Source organism: Budorcas taxicolor, chromosome 5 (assembly GCF_023091745.1).
Source record: "Budorcas taxicolor isolate Tak-1 chromosome 5, Takin1.1, whole genome shotgun sequence".
NCBI classification, from domain to species: Eukaryota; Metazoa; Chordata; class Mammalia; order Artiodactyla; family Bovidae; genus Budorcas; species Budorcas taxicolor.
This window is the reverse complement of record NC_068914.1, coordinates 91,932,377-91,950,541: the sequence shown is the minus strand read 5'-3', so window position 1 is coordinate 91,950,541 and position 18,165 is coordinate 91,932,377. Positions and strand designations below refer to the sequence as shown.

Sequence of the window (18,165 nt, the reverse complement as noted above, 5' to 3'; positions counted from 1 at the left end):
GTCTTTCTGGGAGTGGAATCTGCCACCAGAGGTGGGGTCTAGGTCCAAGGAGTCACCAAGGGGTGCTGGTTGCAGGGTGTGGACCGAGCACAGAAAAACTGGCTGGGGCCCACAGATGTTAGGCATGAGCCTGAGGATTACTTCATCTGCATTGTTAATAGAGGGGTCAATTACCTACAGCAACAGCAATGATACTAAACCCAGAGCAGGCGTTAACTATGCACCCAGAGCTTCATTAAGTCCTTTACTTGGGGCTTCCCTGGTGGCTCAGTGGTAAAGAATCTGCCTGCCAGTGCAGGAGACGTGGGTTCAATCCCTGATCTGAGAAGATCCCACATGCCTTAGCGCAACTGATCTTGTGCGCCATAACTACTGTGCTTTGCCCTAGAGCCCGTGCTCTGCAACAAGAGAAGCTACCACAATGAGAAGCCTGTGTACCGCAGCTAGAGTGTAGCCCCTATTTTGCCACAACTAGAGAAGAGTCTGTGCAGCAATGAAAACCCAGCACAGCCAAAAATAAATAAACAAACAAAATGATTCAAAATCCTTTATTTGTATCACCTTATTGATTCTGCATAATTAATTATCTTTGAAGGTAGGTACTGTAATTATTTTCATTTGAGGACCTAGTTGGTACTTGCAAACCTTCCCAGGGGTTCCAGTCCTAATTCCACAGGCAGGTCTTCCTAAAATGACCTCGCTGAGAAAGTTCTGGTGGGAGAGGGTAGATGTCTAAGATCAGTCAAGGCTCCCTTCTCACTTCCCAATTCACAATTGTTTTCCTGTCCCTTTACAAATGAGAGGCATATTTCTCATCCATATCAAATCTTTGAACGAGCTTGACCCTGGGATATAAAAGCTCCCAGCCATCAGTCAAGAGATAGATAATTACGGAAAGGCTCGGTCCTGAGGGAAGGTCTTGGAGCGGAGCCTTATTTCAACCAGGCACCGACTCAGTGCAAAGCTTTTAACTCCTCTCATCCATCTATCTCCCTGTGTCTCAGAATTAGAATTCAGAAGGACAGTTGTCAGAGTAAGGAGGTGCGCACATTCTGATGTTTATTTGGCCTGCAAAACAAAGACTGACTTCCTTTCTGACAGGGAGTTAAGTCTGATTAGCTTGATGAGAAAGTGAGGAATGGCTTTGACAATCAGGTTACATAATAGACAATTTCCCACAAATCTGAGCTAAATCTGTGGCTTCATATTTTGATAAGAATATATTTAAAGCGTATTTACCATAGACTAGAAATTACGTTTTTTTGTTAAGTATCATAATTTGGGGAGGGAAAGTTAGGATGACAACCTTTAAGTGTGAGGTAGGGTCTGCAGTGTTTCAAAAATTTTCAGGGGGCTTCAAATGGAAGAGCAGGGGCTGATTGGCAGGTCTGAGTCTACGTTAGTGCTGTAACCACCATACGTGACTTCAGACATCACATCAGGTTGTAACTCATTACATGTGTGTTTGCTTACGTGTGTGTGTGTGCTCTGTGTTCAGTCGCCAAGTCATGTCTGACTCTTTGTGATCCCATGGACTGTAGCCTGCCAGGCTCCTCTGTCCATGGCATTTTCCAGAAAAGAATACTGGAGTGGGTTGCCGTTTCCTCCTCCAGGGGATCTTCCTGACCCAGGGATTGAACTCGCATCTCCTGTGTTTCCTGCACTGGCAGGTGGATTCTTTACCACTGAGCCACCTGGGAAGCCCACATATGTGTACTGGGTTGCAATATAACACTTATTTCTTACTGTGGTTAAAGCACATCATCTAGCAAACAGGCCCAGAGCCACAATTTCACATTCATTTAAATGACCCAACAACCTGAGGTGACTATCTCCCTGCCATTCCTTTGCTTCACCTTCCCCCTTCACTTTCCCTCTACTTGTTTAGTACTATAATGCTATCCTTACTATTAGTTAGAGCCCAGAGAAAGTGGGATGTCCGAGGATAATGCTTTTTGATCAAGAGGATTTAACCTCCATCATACAGGGGAAAGCCCACAGCCGCATCATGGAAATACCCGACGCATCTCCTGTTTTAGGACACCAGGCATCAGAAGTCCTCAGTGCAGAGGCAATATTTACAGTTCCATATCTCATTTGCTTTCTTGGGTAACTGCAAGTGTGGCTAGACATTCGGGGAGAAGTTTTGCATGATGAATGTTCAGTTTTCTGTCCCAAGTGTTGAATTATGGGAACCCTTGAGTCTCTTCTTAAAGGGGAGTGATGGGGTAACACTACATTTCACCTGGCTCCCTCTGCCAGGCTATCCATCTTCTGAAGCAAATAAACGAACGCCCAAACATGTGACATCTCTTAAAAAGAGTTAGGGGAAGTAAGTCCACACCTCACTTCCCCTAAAGGCTTTAAATTTGCTAAGAGCAAAATGCTAAATGGTGGTGTCCTCCCAGGGGCATCCTTCTCTGATAGGCATTAACCTGTAACGACCATTCAGTCCCCAAGGGAAATTCCAACCTGTTTTAAACTGAGCAGATTAACTTTCTGATTTTTCTTCCGACTGATGTAAGTAGTTCTTGGTGACTTGAGCAAGACTGTAAGGATGGGCTTGAGCAGAATATGAAGCATCATTACTAGGAAAATGCCTCTCCCCACAAAAAGGCATGTCTGTCTATATCAAGGAAGACTTGTCTTAAGAAGTACTATTAAAGGATTATCATGTTACAATGAAGCAGGGCATGAAAAGAGGATATACAATTCAAATATTTGGGGCTTGGGTATAAACTTAGAAGACCTGGTCTTGTCCATGCAATGCTAGCACAAAGAATGAAGTAAGAAAAACCCAGGTTCAAATCCCAGCTTTGCCACTTGCTTGCTCTGCAGTCTTGGCCAATTTGCCTTCGTGTAAAACACGGATAGTGCCACATGCTTCACCAGGTTGATATGAAAATTAAAGAGAATAATATGCATAAACACTCATGGACATGCCTGGAACACAATGAGGTTTTAATGAAACCTCATTCAATGTCCATTACTTTTATTATTTACTAGGCAACTCAATTTGTCAAGATCTCAGTCTCATTATAAAACAGGGAAAGAAGGAAATTAGCATTTCTGACTTAGTAAATGTTCCAGGGGCTTCCCAGGTAGTGCTAGGGGTAAAGAACTCGTCTGCTAATGCAGGAGACCTAAGAGACATGGGTTCAATCCCTGGGTGGGGAAGATTCCCTGGAGGAGGACATGGCAACCCACTCCAGTATTCTTGCCTGGAAAATCCCATGGACAGAGGAGCTTGGCGGGCTACAGTCCATGGGGTTGCAAAGAGTTGGACATGACTGGAGTGACTTAGCCAGCACACATGCACCAGCACCTCTAAGGCTTGTCAGGTGCTGCAGGAGGAGCTGAAATACAAAGATAATAAAACCAGGTTCTTGTCTTCAAAAAAATGCAGTTTAGTATAGCTTTGGGAGAAAGAGGAAGAGAAACAGGCAGAGATAGAAAGTGAGAGTTCTATTAGCATGTAAGAAGTGTTACCCTTTCCATCTGAACACACTGATAGAAAAGAATAGAGATCTGTCTGGGGATCAGAAAGCAGGTCATGAAGGGGGCCAATGGAACGGTGACATACGAGCTGGGACTTAAGAGGCTAAGCAGGCATTCACCAGTGGAAGCACAGGGGAAGCTGAGCAGGAGGAGAAGCTGAGCAGGAGGACTGAGGGGGTACCCTCACGGCAAACCTCGCTGCCTAGCCTTATGTTCCGCCAGTGGCTGCCTGCTTCACTCTCAAGGCGTGAGCAGTAGTCCAGGGATCTTCTGGTCCCTCTAACCATCTGTACTTATTCCTCCCCAGAGGATGAGCATCGATTTACCCAATTGGCCCAGCTCTGGAAAAGAGCCCTGGGAATGTAACCTTGGGCCCTTTCCGACTCTCCTCGGACTCATTCTCTCCCACTGCTGTAGCACCATGAGGTAAGTCAACCTAAATTCCACTCCTGAGGCTCACTGAGCTCAAAGGTGGCAGGAGGCCAAGACTGCAGCTATGGCTGTGGCAGACTACTAGTTGCCTATCAAATATCCACTCTTCCTTTCATCTTTTTACCAGTTTTGAGGTGGCATATTTTGGGGGTGCTCAGGGAAAGACTTATTTCCTAGCCTCTCTTGAAGTTAAGTGTTAATTTAACTATGTAAAAAGTTCTGGCCAATGACATGTAAATGAAACTTCTGGAAGGGCTCCTTACAACCCTCTTTTCTGCTGCCCAGAATGTAGATGGAATGTAGATGAAACAGCTGCAGCCCCAACAACTATCTTGGGCCATGGAGTGAACCCAGGGATGGAAACCAAGTGCTCGGCATATTAGAGAAGAAATATTTAAGAGCATGGGTCCTTCATGACACTGTGGAATTATATACTAGCTCTGAAATGCCTATTTCTTTATGATTTAAGTCACTCTGATATCAGGGTTTTCAGTTCTATTCAACTAAGTCAAATCCAACTGACAAGCTGGGGTTACAGTTTGCTTCATAGATCTGAAAAGTGAAAGTGTTAGTCAATCAGTTGTGTCCAACTCTTTGTGACCCTGTGACCCTGTGACTCACAAAGGGTCACCCTTTGTGACTCTTGTCCATCGGATTTCCCAGGCAGGAATACAGGAATGGGTAGTCATTCCTGTCTCAAGGGGATCTTCCCGACCAAGGGATTGAACCCGGGTCTCCTGCATTGCAAACAGATTCTTTACTGTCTGAGTCCCCGGGGAAGCACTCGTAGATCTGACTTCCCCCTTATTAAAGTCCCAGCATCAGACTTGGGGTGGGGTAGAGAAATAGGAATCCTGAGTGTGGCTGTATGTTCAATCCAGCTTTTCTAACAACTCCCGACTCTGCCAAAAAATAAAAGTAAAAAGTTGATACTTTAATCCACTGCTGACTCCAGTTTTTATTTCCCAACAGATTTATAACTGATAAAGGCATCAAATCCCTTATGATTATACAGTGGAAGTGAGAAATAGATTTAAGGGCCTAGATCTGATAGACAGAGTGCCTGATGAACTATGGAATGAGGTTGGTGACACTGTACAGGAGACAGGGATCAAGATCATCCCCATGGATAAGAAATGCAAAAAGCAAAATGGCTGTCTGGGGAGGCCTTACAAATAGCTGTGAAAACAAGAGAAGCGAAAAGCAAAGGAGAAAAGGAAAGATATAGGCATCTGAATGCAGAGTTCCAAAGAATAGCAAGGAGAGATAAGAAAGCCTTCTTCAGCAATCAATGCAAAGAAATAGAGGAAAAGAACAGAATGGGAAAGACTAGAGTTCTCTTCAAGAAAATTAGAGATACCAAGGGAACATTTCATGCAAAGATGGGCTCGATAAAGGACAGAAATGGTATGGACCTAAGAGAAGCAGAAGATATTAAGAACAGGCGGCAAGAATACACAGAAGAACTGTACAAAAAACATCTTCATGACCCGGATAATTACAATGGTGTGATCACTCATCTAGAGCCAGACATCCTGGAATGTGAAGTCAAGTGGACCTTAGAAAGCATCACTACGAACAAAGCTAGTGGAGGTGATGGAATTCCAATTGAGCTGTTTCAAATCCTGAAAGATGATGCTGTGAAAGTGCTGCACTCAGTAGGCCAACAAATTTGGAAAGCTCAGCAGTGGCCACAGGACTGGAAAAGGTCAGTTTTCATTCCAATCCCAAAGAAAGGCAATGCCAAAGAATGCTCAAACTACCACACAGTTGCACTCATCTCACATGCTAGTAAAGTAATGTTCAAAATTCTCCAAGCTAGGCTTCAGCAATATGTGAACTGTGAACTTCCTGATGTTCAAGCTGGTTTTAGAAAAGGCAGAGGAACCAGAGATCAAATTGCCAACATTCACTGGATCATGGAAAAAGCAAGAGAGTTCCAGAAAAACATCTATTTCTGCTTTATTGACTATGCCAAAGCCTTTGACTGTGTGGGTCACAATAAACTGTGGAAAATTCTGAAAGAGATGGGAATACCAGACCACCTGACCTGCCTCTTGAGAAATCTGTATGCAGGTCAGGAAGCAACAGTTAGAACTGGACATGGAACAACAGACTGGTTCCAAATAGGAAAAGGAGTACGTCAAGGATGTATATTGTCACCCTGCTTATTTAACTTCTATGCAGAGTACATCATGAGAAACGCTGGACTGGAAGAAACACAAGCTGGAATCAAGATTGCCAGGAGAAATATCAATAACCTCAGATATGCAGATGACACCACCCTTATGCCAGAAAGTGAAGAGGAACTAAAAAGCCTCTTGATGAAAGTGAAAGAGGAGAGCGAAAAAGTTGGCCTAAAGCTCAACATTCAGAAAACGAAGATCATGGCATCCGGTCCCATCACTTCGTGGGAAATGGATGGGGAAACAGTGGAAACAGTGTCAGACTTTATTTTGGGGGGCTCCAAAATCACTGCAGATGGTGACTGCAGCCATGAAATTAAAAGACGCTTACTTCTTGGAAGAAAAGTTATGACCAACCTAGATAGTATATTCAAAAGCAGAGACATTACTTTGCCGACTAAGGTCTGTCTAGTCAAGGCTATGGTTTTTCTAGTAGTCATGTATGGATGTGAGAGTTGGACTGTGAAGAAGGCTGAGCGCCGAAGAATTGATGCTTTTGAACTGTGGTGTTGGAGAAGACTCTGGAGAGTCCCTTGGACTGCAAGGAGATCCAACCAGTCCATTCTGAAGGAGATCAGCCCTGGGATTTCTTTGGAAGGAATGATGCTAAAGCTGAATCTCTAGTACTTTGGCCACCTCATGCGAAGAGTTGACTCATTGGAAAAGACTCTGATGCTGGGAGGGATTGGGGGCAGGAGAAAAAGGGGACGACCGAGGATGAGATGGCTGGATGGCATCACTGACTCGATGGATGTGAGTCTGAGTGAACTCCAGGAGTTGGTGATGAACAGGGAGGCCTGGCGTGCTGTGATTCATGGGGTCGCAAAGAGTCAGACACGACTGAGCGACTGAACTGAACTGAACTGAACTGAACTGTTTACATTGAAACATCTAGTCCTGTCAAGGTACTAAAAACCAAAGCTTGCTTAGAGAAGAGTGAAAAATTCAAGATGTACAGTACAAGACACTGCAAGGGACTACAAGGAGACTAAATCCATAAAACAGTTGGGGACTAGATTGAAAAAAACTCGGTGTTTTAAACTAAGGATTTTTGGTGTCATCTAAAACAGGGAATCATCAAAAGGCTTTTTTTTTTTTTGTTTGTTTGTTTCTTTGTTTTTAGAGAGGGACATTGTTTGAGCGGTGGCTGTGCGGGTGCAGGAAGGCCGAGAGGAGCTACCCCATGTTCAAGGTCAGGAGAGGCGGCAGTGAGAAGATACCCCTCGTGCAAGGTAAGGAGCAGCGGTTGCACTTTGCTGGAGCAGCCGTGAAGAGATACCCTACGTCCACGGTAAGAGAAACCCAAGTAAGACCAGGTGTTGAGAGAGGGCATCAGAGGGCAGACACACTGAAACCATAATCACAGAAAACGAGTCAATCTGATCACATGGACCACAGCCTTGTCTGACTCAATGAAACTAAGCCATGCCCTGTGGGGCACCCAAAATGGGCGGGTCATGGTGGAGAGGTCTGACAGAACGTGGTCCACTGGAGAAGAGAATGGGAAACCACTTCAGTATTCTTGCCTTGAGAACCCCATGAACACTATGAAAAGGCAAAATGATAGGATACTGAAAGAGGAACTCCCCAGGTTGGTAGGTGCCCAAAATGCTACTGGAGATCAGTGGAGAAATAACTCCAGAAAGAATGAAGGGATGGAGCCAAGGCAAAAACAATACCTAGTTATGGATGTGACTGGTGATAGAAGCAAGGTCTGAGGCTGTAAAGAGCAATATTGCATAGGAACCTGGAATGTTAGGTCCATCAGTTCAGTTCAGTTCAGTTCAGTTCAGTTGCTCAGTCGTGTCCGACTCTTTGCGACCCCATCAATCGCAGCACGCCAGGCCTCCCTGTTCATCACCATCTCCCGGAGTTCACTCAGACTCACGTCCATCGAGTCCATGATGCCATCCAGCCATCTCATCCTCAGTGGTCCCCTTCTCCTCCTGCCCCCAATCCCTCCCAGCATCAGAGTCTTTTCCAATGAGTCAACTCTTTGCATGAGGTGGCCAAAGTACTGGAGTTTCAGCTTTAGCATCATTCCTTCCAAAGAAATCCCAGGGTTGGTCTCCTTCAGAATGGACTGGCTGGGTCTCCTTGCAGTCCAAGGGACTCTCAAGAGTCTTCTCCAACACCACAGATCAAAAGCATCAATTCTTCGGTGCTCAGCCTTCTTCACAGTCCAACTCTCACATCCATACATGACTACTAGAAAAACCATAGCCTTGACTAGATGGACCTTAGTTGGCAAAGTAATGTCTCTGCTTTTGAATATGCTATCTAGGTTGGTCATAACTTTTCTTCCAAGGAGTAAGCGTCTTTTAATTTCATGGCTGCAATCACCATCTGTGGTGATTCTGGAGCCCCCAAAAGTAAAGTCTGACACTGTTTCCACTGTTTCCCCATCTATATCCCATGGAGTGATGGGACCGGATGCCATGATCTTCGTTTTCTGAATGTTGAGCTTTAGGCCAACTTTTTCGCTCTCCTCTTTCACTTTCATCAAGAGGCTTTTTAGTTCCTCTTCACTTTCTGGCATAAGGGTGGTGTCATCTGCATATCTGAGGTTATTGATATTTCTCCTGGCAATCTTGATTCCAGCTTGTGTTTCTTCCAGCCCAGCGTTTCTCATGATGTACTCTGCATAGAAGTTAAATAAGCAGGGTGACAATATACAGCCTTGACGTACTCCTTTTCCTATTCGGAACCAGTCTGTTGTTCCATGTCCAGTTCTAACTGTTGCTTCCTGACCTGCATATAGATTTCTCAAGAGGCAGGTCAGGTGGTCTGGTATTCCCATCTCTCTCAGAATTTTCCACAGTTTATTGTGACCCACACAGTCAAAGGCTTTGGCATAGTCAATAAAGCAGAAATAGATGTTTTTCTGGAACTCTCTTGCTTTTTCCATGATCCAGTGGATGCCGGCCATTTGATCTCTGGTTCCTCTGCCTTTTCTAAAACCAGCTTGAATGTCAGGGAGTTCACAGTTCATGTATTGCTGAAGCCTGGCTTGGAGAATTTTGAACATTACTTTACTAGCGTGTGAGATGAGTGTAACTGTGTGGTAGTTTGAGCATTCTTTGGCATTGCCTTTCTTTGGGATTGGAATGAAAACTGACCTTTTCCAGTCCTGTGGCCACTGCTGAGCTTTCCAAATTTGCTGGCATATTGAGTGCAGCACTTTCACAGCATCGTCTTTCAGGATTTGAAACAGCTCAATTGGAATTCCATCACCTCCACTAGCTTTGTTCATAGTGATGCTTTCTAAGGCCCACTTGACTTCACATTCCAAGATGTCTGGTTCTAGATTAGTGATCACATCATCATGACTACCTGGGTCATGAAGATGTTTTTTGTACAGTTCTTCTGTGTATTCTTGCCACCTCTTCTTAATATCTTCTGCTTCTCTTAGGTCCATACCATTTCTGTCCTTTATCGAGCCCATCTTTGCATGAAATGTTCCCTTGGCATCTCTAATTTTCTTGAAGAGATCTCTAGTATTTACCAATCTGTTCTTTTCCTCTATTTCATGAAGGTCCATGAATCAAGGCAAATTGGAAGTGGTCAAACAGGAGATGGCAAGAGTGAACGTCGACACTCTAGGAATCAACAAACTAAAATGGACTGGAGTGGGTGAATTTAACTCAGATGACCATTATATCTACTACTGTGGGCAGGAATCCCTTAGAAGAAATGGAGTAGCCATCATGGTCAACGAAAGATTCTGAAATGCAGTACTTGGATGCAATCTCAAAAATGACAGAATGATCTCTGTTCGTCTCCAAGGCAAACCATTCAATATCACAGTAATCCAAGTCTATGCCCCAACCAGTAATGCTGAAGAAGCTGAAGTTGAATGGTTCTATGAAGACCTACAAGACCTTTTAGAACTAACAGCCAAAAAAGATGTCCTTTTCATTATAGGGGACTGGAATGCAGAAGTAGGAAGTCAAGAAACACCTGGAGTAACAGGCAAATTTGGCCTTGGAATATGGAATGAAGCAGGGCAAAGTCTAATAGAGTTTTGGCAAGAGAATGCACTGGTCATAGCAAACACCCTCTTCGAACAGCACAAGAGAAGACTCTACACATGGACATCACCAGATGGTCAACACCGAAATCAGATTGATTATATTCTTTGCAGCCAAAGATGGAGAAGCTCTATATAGTCAGCAAAAACAAGACCAGGAGCTGACTGTGGCTCAGATTATGAACTTCTTATTGCCAAATTCAGACTTAAATTGAAGAAAGTAGGGAAAACCACTAGACCATTCAGGTATGACCTAAATCAAATCCCTTATGGTTATACAGTGGAAGTGAGAAATAGATTTAAGGGCCTAGATCTGATAGATAGAGTGCCTGATGAACTATGGAATGAGCTTCGTGACACTGTACAGGAGACAGGGATCAAGACCATCCCCATGGATAAGAAATGCAAAAAAGCAAAATGGCTGTCTGGGGAAGCCTTACAAATAGCTGTGAAAGGAAAAGAAGTGAAAAGCAAAGGAGAAAAGGAAAGATATAAGCATTTGAATGCAGAGTTCCAAAGAATAGCAAGGAGAGAGAAGAAAGCCTTCCTCAGCGATCAATGCAAAGAAACAGAATGGGAAAGACTAGAGATTTCTTCAAGAAAATAAGAGATGCCAAGGGAATATTTCATGCAAAGATGGGCTCGATAAAGGACAGAAATGGTATGGACCTAACAGAAGCAGAAGATATAAAGAAGAGGTGGCAAGAATACACGGAAGAACTGTACAAAAAACATCTTCACGACCAAGATAATCACGATGGTGTGATCACTCACCTAGAGCCAGACATCCTGGAATGTGAAGTCAAATGGGCCTTAGAAAGCATCACTACGAACAAAGCTAGTGGAGGTGATGGAATTCCAGTTGAGCTATTTCAAATCCTGAAAGATGATGCTGTGAAAGTGCTGCACTCAATATGCCAGCAAATTTGGACAAGTCAGCAGTGGCCACAGGACTGGAAGAGGTCAGTTTTCATTCCAATCCCAAAGAAAGGCAATGCCAAAGAATGCTCAAACTACCACACAATTGTACTCATCTCACACGCTAGTAAAGTAATGCTCAAAATTCTCCAAGCCAGGCTTCAGCAATACATGAACCATGACCTTCCAGATGTTCAAGCTGGTTTCAGAAAAGGCAGAGGAACCAGAGACCAAATTGCCAACATCCGCTGGATCATGGAAAAAGCAAGAGAGTTCCAGAAAAACATCTACTTCTGCTTATTGACTGTGCCAAAATCTTTGACTGTGTGGGTCACAATAAACTGGAAAATTCTGAGAGAGATGGGAATACCAGACCACCTGACCTGCCTCTTGAGAAATCTGTATGCAGGTCAGGAAGCAACAGTTAGAACTGGACATGGAACAACAGACTGGTTCTAAATAGGAAAAGGAGTACGTCAAGGATGTATACTGTCACCCTGTTTATTTAACTTATGTGCAGAGTACATCATGAGAAACGCTGGGCTGGAAGAAGCACAGGATGGAATCAAGATTGCCGGGGGAAATATCAATAACCTCAGATATGCAGATGACACCACCCTTGTGCCAGAAAGTGAAGAGGAACTAAAACGCCTCTTGATGACAGTGAAAGAGGAGAGTGAAAATGTTGGCCTAAAGCTCAACATTCAGAAAACTAAGATCATGGCATCTGGTCCCATCACTTCATGGCAAATAGATGGGGAAACAGTGGAAACAGTGTCAGACTTTATTTTTTGGGGCTCCAAAATCACTGCAGATGGTGATTGCAGCCATGAAATTAAAAGACTCCTTGGCAGAAAAGTTATGACCAACTCAGACAACATATTCAAAAGCAGAGACATTACTTTGCCAACAAAGGTCCGTCTAGTCAAGGCTATGGTTTTTCCAGTGGTCATGTATGGATGTGAGAGTTGGACTGTGAAGAAAGCTGAGCGCCGAAGAATTGATGCTTTTGAACTGTGTGTTGGAGAAGACTCTTAAGAGTCCCCTGGACTGCAAGGAGATCCAACCAGTCCATTCTAAAGATCAGTCTTGGGTGTTCTTTTGAAGGAATGATGCTAAAGCTGAAACTCCAGTACTTTGGCCACCTCATGCAAGGAGTTGACTCATTGGAAAAGACTGTGATGCTGGGAGGGATTGGGGGCAGGAGAAGAAGGGGACGACCGAGGATAAGATGGCTAGATGGCATCACCGACTCGATGGACGTGAGTATGCGTGTACTCCGGGTGTTAGTGATGGACAGGGAGGCCTGGCGTGCTGTAATTCACGGGGTGGCAGACAGTCGGACACGACTGAGCGACTGAACTAACTGAACTTATTGATTTAGTTTTTCTAAAGCTCACTGATAGTAATACAGAATGGTAAGATGCTCACAGTAAGATGTTCGAGGAAATAACTGTTTCAAGCCTGATGAAGGCTTTATAACAAAGGCAATGGCAGTGAATGGAGAGACGAATGAAACAGAGCAGGACCCTATGGTTTTTGGCGCACCCCTCCCACCTCACTCCCATGTCCTCTGCCTCTCTTTTGTCTGTGGAAAACTGTAGTCAAAGAATAAGTTTAATCAGAGAAATGAGAATCTGCAGAAACAAAGGAAAACAGTCAAAGGAGACCAAACAATAATAATGTAGTCATTAAGCATCAATCTTTTGGCCCTCATTCTTCTTTATGGTCCAACTCTCATATCCATACATGGTTACTGGATTTGAACTGCGGTGCTGGAGAAGACTCTTGAGAGCCCCTTGGACAGCGAGGAGATCAAATCAGTAAATACTAAAGGAAATCAACCCTGAATATTCCTTGGAAGGACTGCTGCTGCAGTTGAAGCTCCAATACTTCGGCTATCTGACACAAACCCAACTCACTGGAAAAGACCCTGATGCTGGGAAAGATTGAGGGCAAGAGGAGAAGGGGACAACAGAGGATGAGATGGTTGGATGGCATCACTGACTCAATAGACATGAGCTTGAGCAAACTCCGGGAGACAGTGAAGGATAGGAAAGCCTGCCATGTTGCAGTCCACAGGGTCGCAAAGAGTCAGATGTGACTAAGTGACTGAACAACAACATTAAGCACAGTCAAGGACCTTTAGTTTCTTCTCAAGGGCTATAGATCATACTCTGAGTCATATCCTGTGAGCTCTCTTATAGATACTGAAACCCCCATCAGATGGAAGAAGTTAACTACATGACGACCAGACTATACCCATGACATAAGCTGCCACAATTCTGAGAATTGGCCTCAAAGAAATGGAAACAATCTGAGCCTGGAACTGAAGCCTGACCACCTAAAACAACCAAGAGGACACTGGTCAGATGGCCAATGACCAACCTGAAGATGACAGTCAGAGCCGACTATGCCGCTTCTGCATGTAGCAGCCTCCCTCTGCCTGAAAGTTCTGGTCCCACTGGTTGTCAGTGGAGGGGAGTCGGCCTTTGGACAAATGCTCACCCTCACTCCCTCCAGTTGCCAGCATCTGACATAAAGCAAACTTTCCTTTCCACCAACCCGGCCTGTTTATTGGCTTTGGAGTGGTGAGCAGCCGGACCCCACATTTGTGATAACAGTAAGAGATGTCAAGATAGTAGAGAGCAGGAAGTTGTGGGGCTCCCTGCCTTCCCACGCTGTTTCCAACAGTGCGAGAAAAATAACCCTCTATCTTGTTTAGACACTGTCCTTCTATTTTCTTTTCTATGTAAGTGAATCTACTCCTTAACTGATGCAGGCAGATGATGACAGCATAATTTAAAATAGAGACTATCTCAGGGAAATTAGGTTTGGGTAAAGGCAGGCTGGTTTCCATAGCTGAGAAGATGTTAATAGGCTCTGAGGAATACACCTTTACACCGGACGCCAAACTTAAAAGCCATGACAAGAATAAAATAAATGAGGCAGCCCAAGTGTCAGAAAAATCAATTGCCAGAAGTATAATTAGCCCTTGTTTTTATTGAGTGATGATGTAAGCACATAAAATTAACAGGGATGATACTGCAAACTAGTTTTAAACTGCAAAATCACTTAAAAAATGGAAAGATAGAAGTAATTAAGAATGCATTTCCTAAGTAATTATTCTTTTTATTTAGAACTGGAAACTGTTTTCATTTTTCTTTTTTTCCCCTCCTCTCCCTTTTGCCCTTCCTTCTTTGTTTCTTTCACATCCAGGTTTCAGTATCTGATCTTATACTTGGTATCGTAATACGAAGGATGTTATGGACTGAATTGTATCCCCCCAACTCATAAGTTGATGCCCTAATGGGACTTTATTTGGAAACTGGGCCTTTACAGTGGTAAGTAAGGTTAAATGAGATCCTGAGAGTGGGACCATGGTCCCACGGGATGAGTGTCCTTATGAGGAAACGTGGACACACACAGGAATGCACGTACACACAGGAAAGGCCATGTGAGGGCTCAGTGAGAAGGTGGCCATCTGCAGACCAAGGACAGAGGGGCCCCAAGAGAGAGCAAACCTGCCAACACCTGATCAAGGACTTAAAAAACTGAACTGCTGTTGCTTAAGCCACCAGTGTGTGGTGCTTTGTTATAGCAGCCCAAGCAAAGTAACACAAGGTATAAAATTCAGTTTGGGCAGCAGTCCCCAATCTTTTTGGCACCAAGGACCAGTTTCATGGTAGACAGTTTTGCCATGGATGGGGAGGGGGGCAGGGATGGTTTCCTGATGATTCAAGCACATTATATTTATTGTGTACTTTATTTCTATTATTATTATGTTAGCTCCACCTCAGATCATTAGGCATTAGATCCTGGAGGTCAGGGACCCCTGTGGTCTAGCAGATAAGACTCCATGCTTTCACTACAGAGGGCACTGGTTTCATCCCTGGTCAGGGAATCAAGATCTTGTATGCCTTGAGGTGTGGCCAAAAGACAAAAAAAATCAGTCTAGATTTTTTTCATTAAGAGTTTAATTTTAGGTGTTTAATTTTAGTGTTTTAAGAGTTTAATTTTACTCACTTGCATGATGAAAAGTAGGTCTTCACAAATGTAGGTACTTTTGAATGTTGACGGAATTTTGGTATAATAGTTTTTATTTGGGGGCTTCCCTGGCAGCTCAGAGGTTAAAGTGTCTGCCTGCAGTGTGGGAGACCTGGGTTCGATCCCTGGGTCAGGAAGATCCCCTGGAGAAGGAAATGACAGCCCACTCCAGTATTCTTGCCTGGAGAATCCCATGGACGGAGGAGCCTGGTGGGCGACAGTCCACAGGGTTGCAAAGAGTCGGACGCGACTGAGTTTTTATTTTTAGTGCAACTACACCTCAGAGAAATTTGTAAAGTTTGGATACTCCAATATTATACAACTTTGTTTTTAATACCACAATACTGTGCAGATAAATATCTTCAATTTGTAGCTATTAATTCACATTCCTATTAATTTAGGAAAGTGAACTAAGCAATGTTGGTTCTTATTCATAAAGTTTAAAATCAGAAAAAGGTTTTGAGGATCAGTCTTCAACTCTACAATTTTGTGATGGTAGCTCCTGCCATTAATTTGATTTTTGGGAGCCAATTTTAGCATAGGAGAGTCAGCCAGATAATTTCCTGCCAAATGTATTTCCTACAGTCCCCATTTTGTTAAAAATGAGAAAATCCAATCATACTTTTGTGTAACTATTTGCAACTGCACGTGCCAAGAAATGTTCAAAGTGTTTAGACGAAACTGGAGTGAACTCTGGCTCACTCTCCAATGCTAGAAAGGCAGGGCAAGAATAGTTCTACCTTCTCTTAGAAATCATCTCAAAACAAAAATGGATGGCAAGTAACAGAATGTAAACTCTATCTTCAGCAAACCTAGAATACTGAACCATAATACATAGGGAAACTTAACTAAGTTCAGTGAAAGGCAAATGAGCGGTGGTGTTGAGAAGCCAAGTTTCTCTGACCAGAAACTTTTTTTTTTTTTTTTTTGCCACACTACACACAGCATGTGGGATCTTACTTCTCAGACCAGGGACCGAACCCGCAGAACGTGCAGTGGAAGCACGGAGTCCTAACCACTGAACTGCCAGGGAGGTCCCTGTCCAGAGATGTTGGAGAAAGTCCAGTCCTCCAAAGCAGGGCCCCGGCATGAGGCAAAACGATGTTTTGTTTGGAACACTAGAATGGTTGCAGTGACTGGTGGACAGAAAGTGCCCTAGAGCCCATTTGGCACCAAGGAAAAGCCAGGAAGGTGGGCTGAGAGTACCTCCAGACGAGCCACAGACTGCAGGAGGCGATCTTAGTGAGGCAGGGTGGCAGAGAGAAATCCTGCATTGTGATTGGCCTGAAGGTGCTGCCCTCTGCTGGCAGAGGAAGAATGCACTCATCACAGGAACTGTGAACTGGGGGTAAATTTTGCACCCTTCCAATTCATGAAGGAGACCTTCATGTAGGAGACCTGGGTTCAGTCCCTGGGTTGGGAAGATTCCCTGGAGAAGGGAAAGGCTACCCACTCCAGTATTATGGTCTGGAGAATTCCATGGGCTTGCAAAGAGTCGGACACGAGTGAACGACTTTCACTTTCACTTTTCACTTTCAATTCATAAAGAAGTCACTGCATTTAAAGATAAGCAATAATTTAAAGGCGGTAAAGCGTCTGTCTACAATGCGGGAGGCCCGGGTTAGATCCATGGGTCAGTAAGATCCACTGGAGAAGGAAATGGCAATCCACTCCAGTACTATTGCCTGGAAAATCCCATGGACAGAGGAGCCTGGTAGGCTACAGTCCATGGGGTCGCAAAGAGTCGGACATGACTGAGCGACTTCACTTACTTACTTACTATAAGACATATACGAAGTTAATATTACAAAAAGAGAGAGGGAATAGAAAAACAAAGAAATAACAGATGAAGGATACTCGTGAGAAAAAGACTGTTATAGAGCGAATGATAAATATGACCAAATATATTATCACAAAATTTAAAAAATACATGTCTCTGTAAAACAAGAGATGATAGACATGAGAGCTCAAGAAAAACTGGGCAAGGCAAGATCACTGAAGGAGATGAAACATGAGTTCATAGAGATTAGGAAACAAATGGAAAGGAAAAATGCCCCTTCTCTTCCCACAATGGAGAAAATCCTGCTGAGTTTCCTGCTCTGTGCTACTCAAGTACCATTTTGTGTTCCCTAACTAAACAGCATATTCAAAAGCAGAGACATTACTTTGCCAACAAAGGTCTGTCTAGTCAAGGCTATGGTTTTTCCAGTGGTCATGTATGGATGTGAGAGTTGGACTGTGAAGAAAGCTGAGCACCAAAGAATTGATGCTTTTGAACTGTGGTGTTGGAGAAGACTCTGGAGAGTCCCTTGGACTGCAAGGAGATCCAACCAGTCCATTCTGAAGGAGATCAGCCCTGGGATTTCTTTGGAAGGAATGATGCTAAAGCTGAAACTCCAGTGCTTTGGCCACCTCATGCGAAGAGTTGGCTCATTGGAAAAGACTCTGATGCTGGGAGGGATTGGGGGCAGGAGGAGAAGGGGACGACAGAGGATGAGGTGGCTGGATGGCATCACTGACTCGATGGACGTGAGTCTGAGTGAACTCCGGGAGTTGGTGATGGACAGGGAGGCCTGGCGTGCTGCGATTCATGGGGTCGCAAAGAGTCAGACACGACTGAGCGACTGAACTGAACTGAACTGAACTACATTCAAGGAAAGTTGGACTCTGACTGTACATGTTGGTGTTTTTTTTCTGACAAATCACCATCATCTTTTATGAAAACTATAAGATAGTATGGAGATAAATGAATCATAAGCAGAACAAAATCTGCTTAAGAAGAACAGAATAAAGTTAATCAAATTAAAAGCAAAGACTTATTTTTAAAAAATCAGAGTGAAATTAAATAAATGCAAGAGCCAGTTCCTTGTACAAAACAAAAGCTAAATAAAAATAAACCACTACCAATATAATCATGGGGAAAAAGAATAAAAGGGCAAATACACTGGATACAGAACCATATTGGGAATATAATTATAGAAACCAAGAAAAAATGACAAGACCCAAGCAAGAGATTATGTAATTATAAGCAAATACATTTGAAAAACTGAATGA

General features: G+C 43.7%; 1 protein-coding gene across 1 annotated transcript in view; it reads right to left on the bottom strand.

The window, feature by feature from the left end:
• Positions 1-18,165, bottom strand: part of GRIP1 (glutamate receptor interacting protein 1) — a 482,353-nt gene that overhangs the window by 33,892 nt on the left and 430,296 nt on the right. The window lies entirely within an intron of this gene.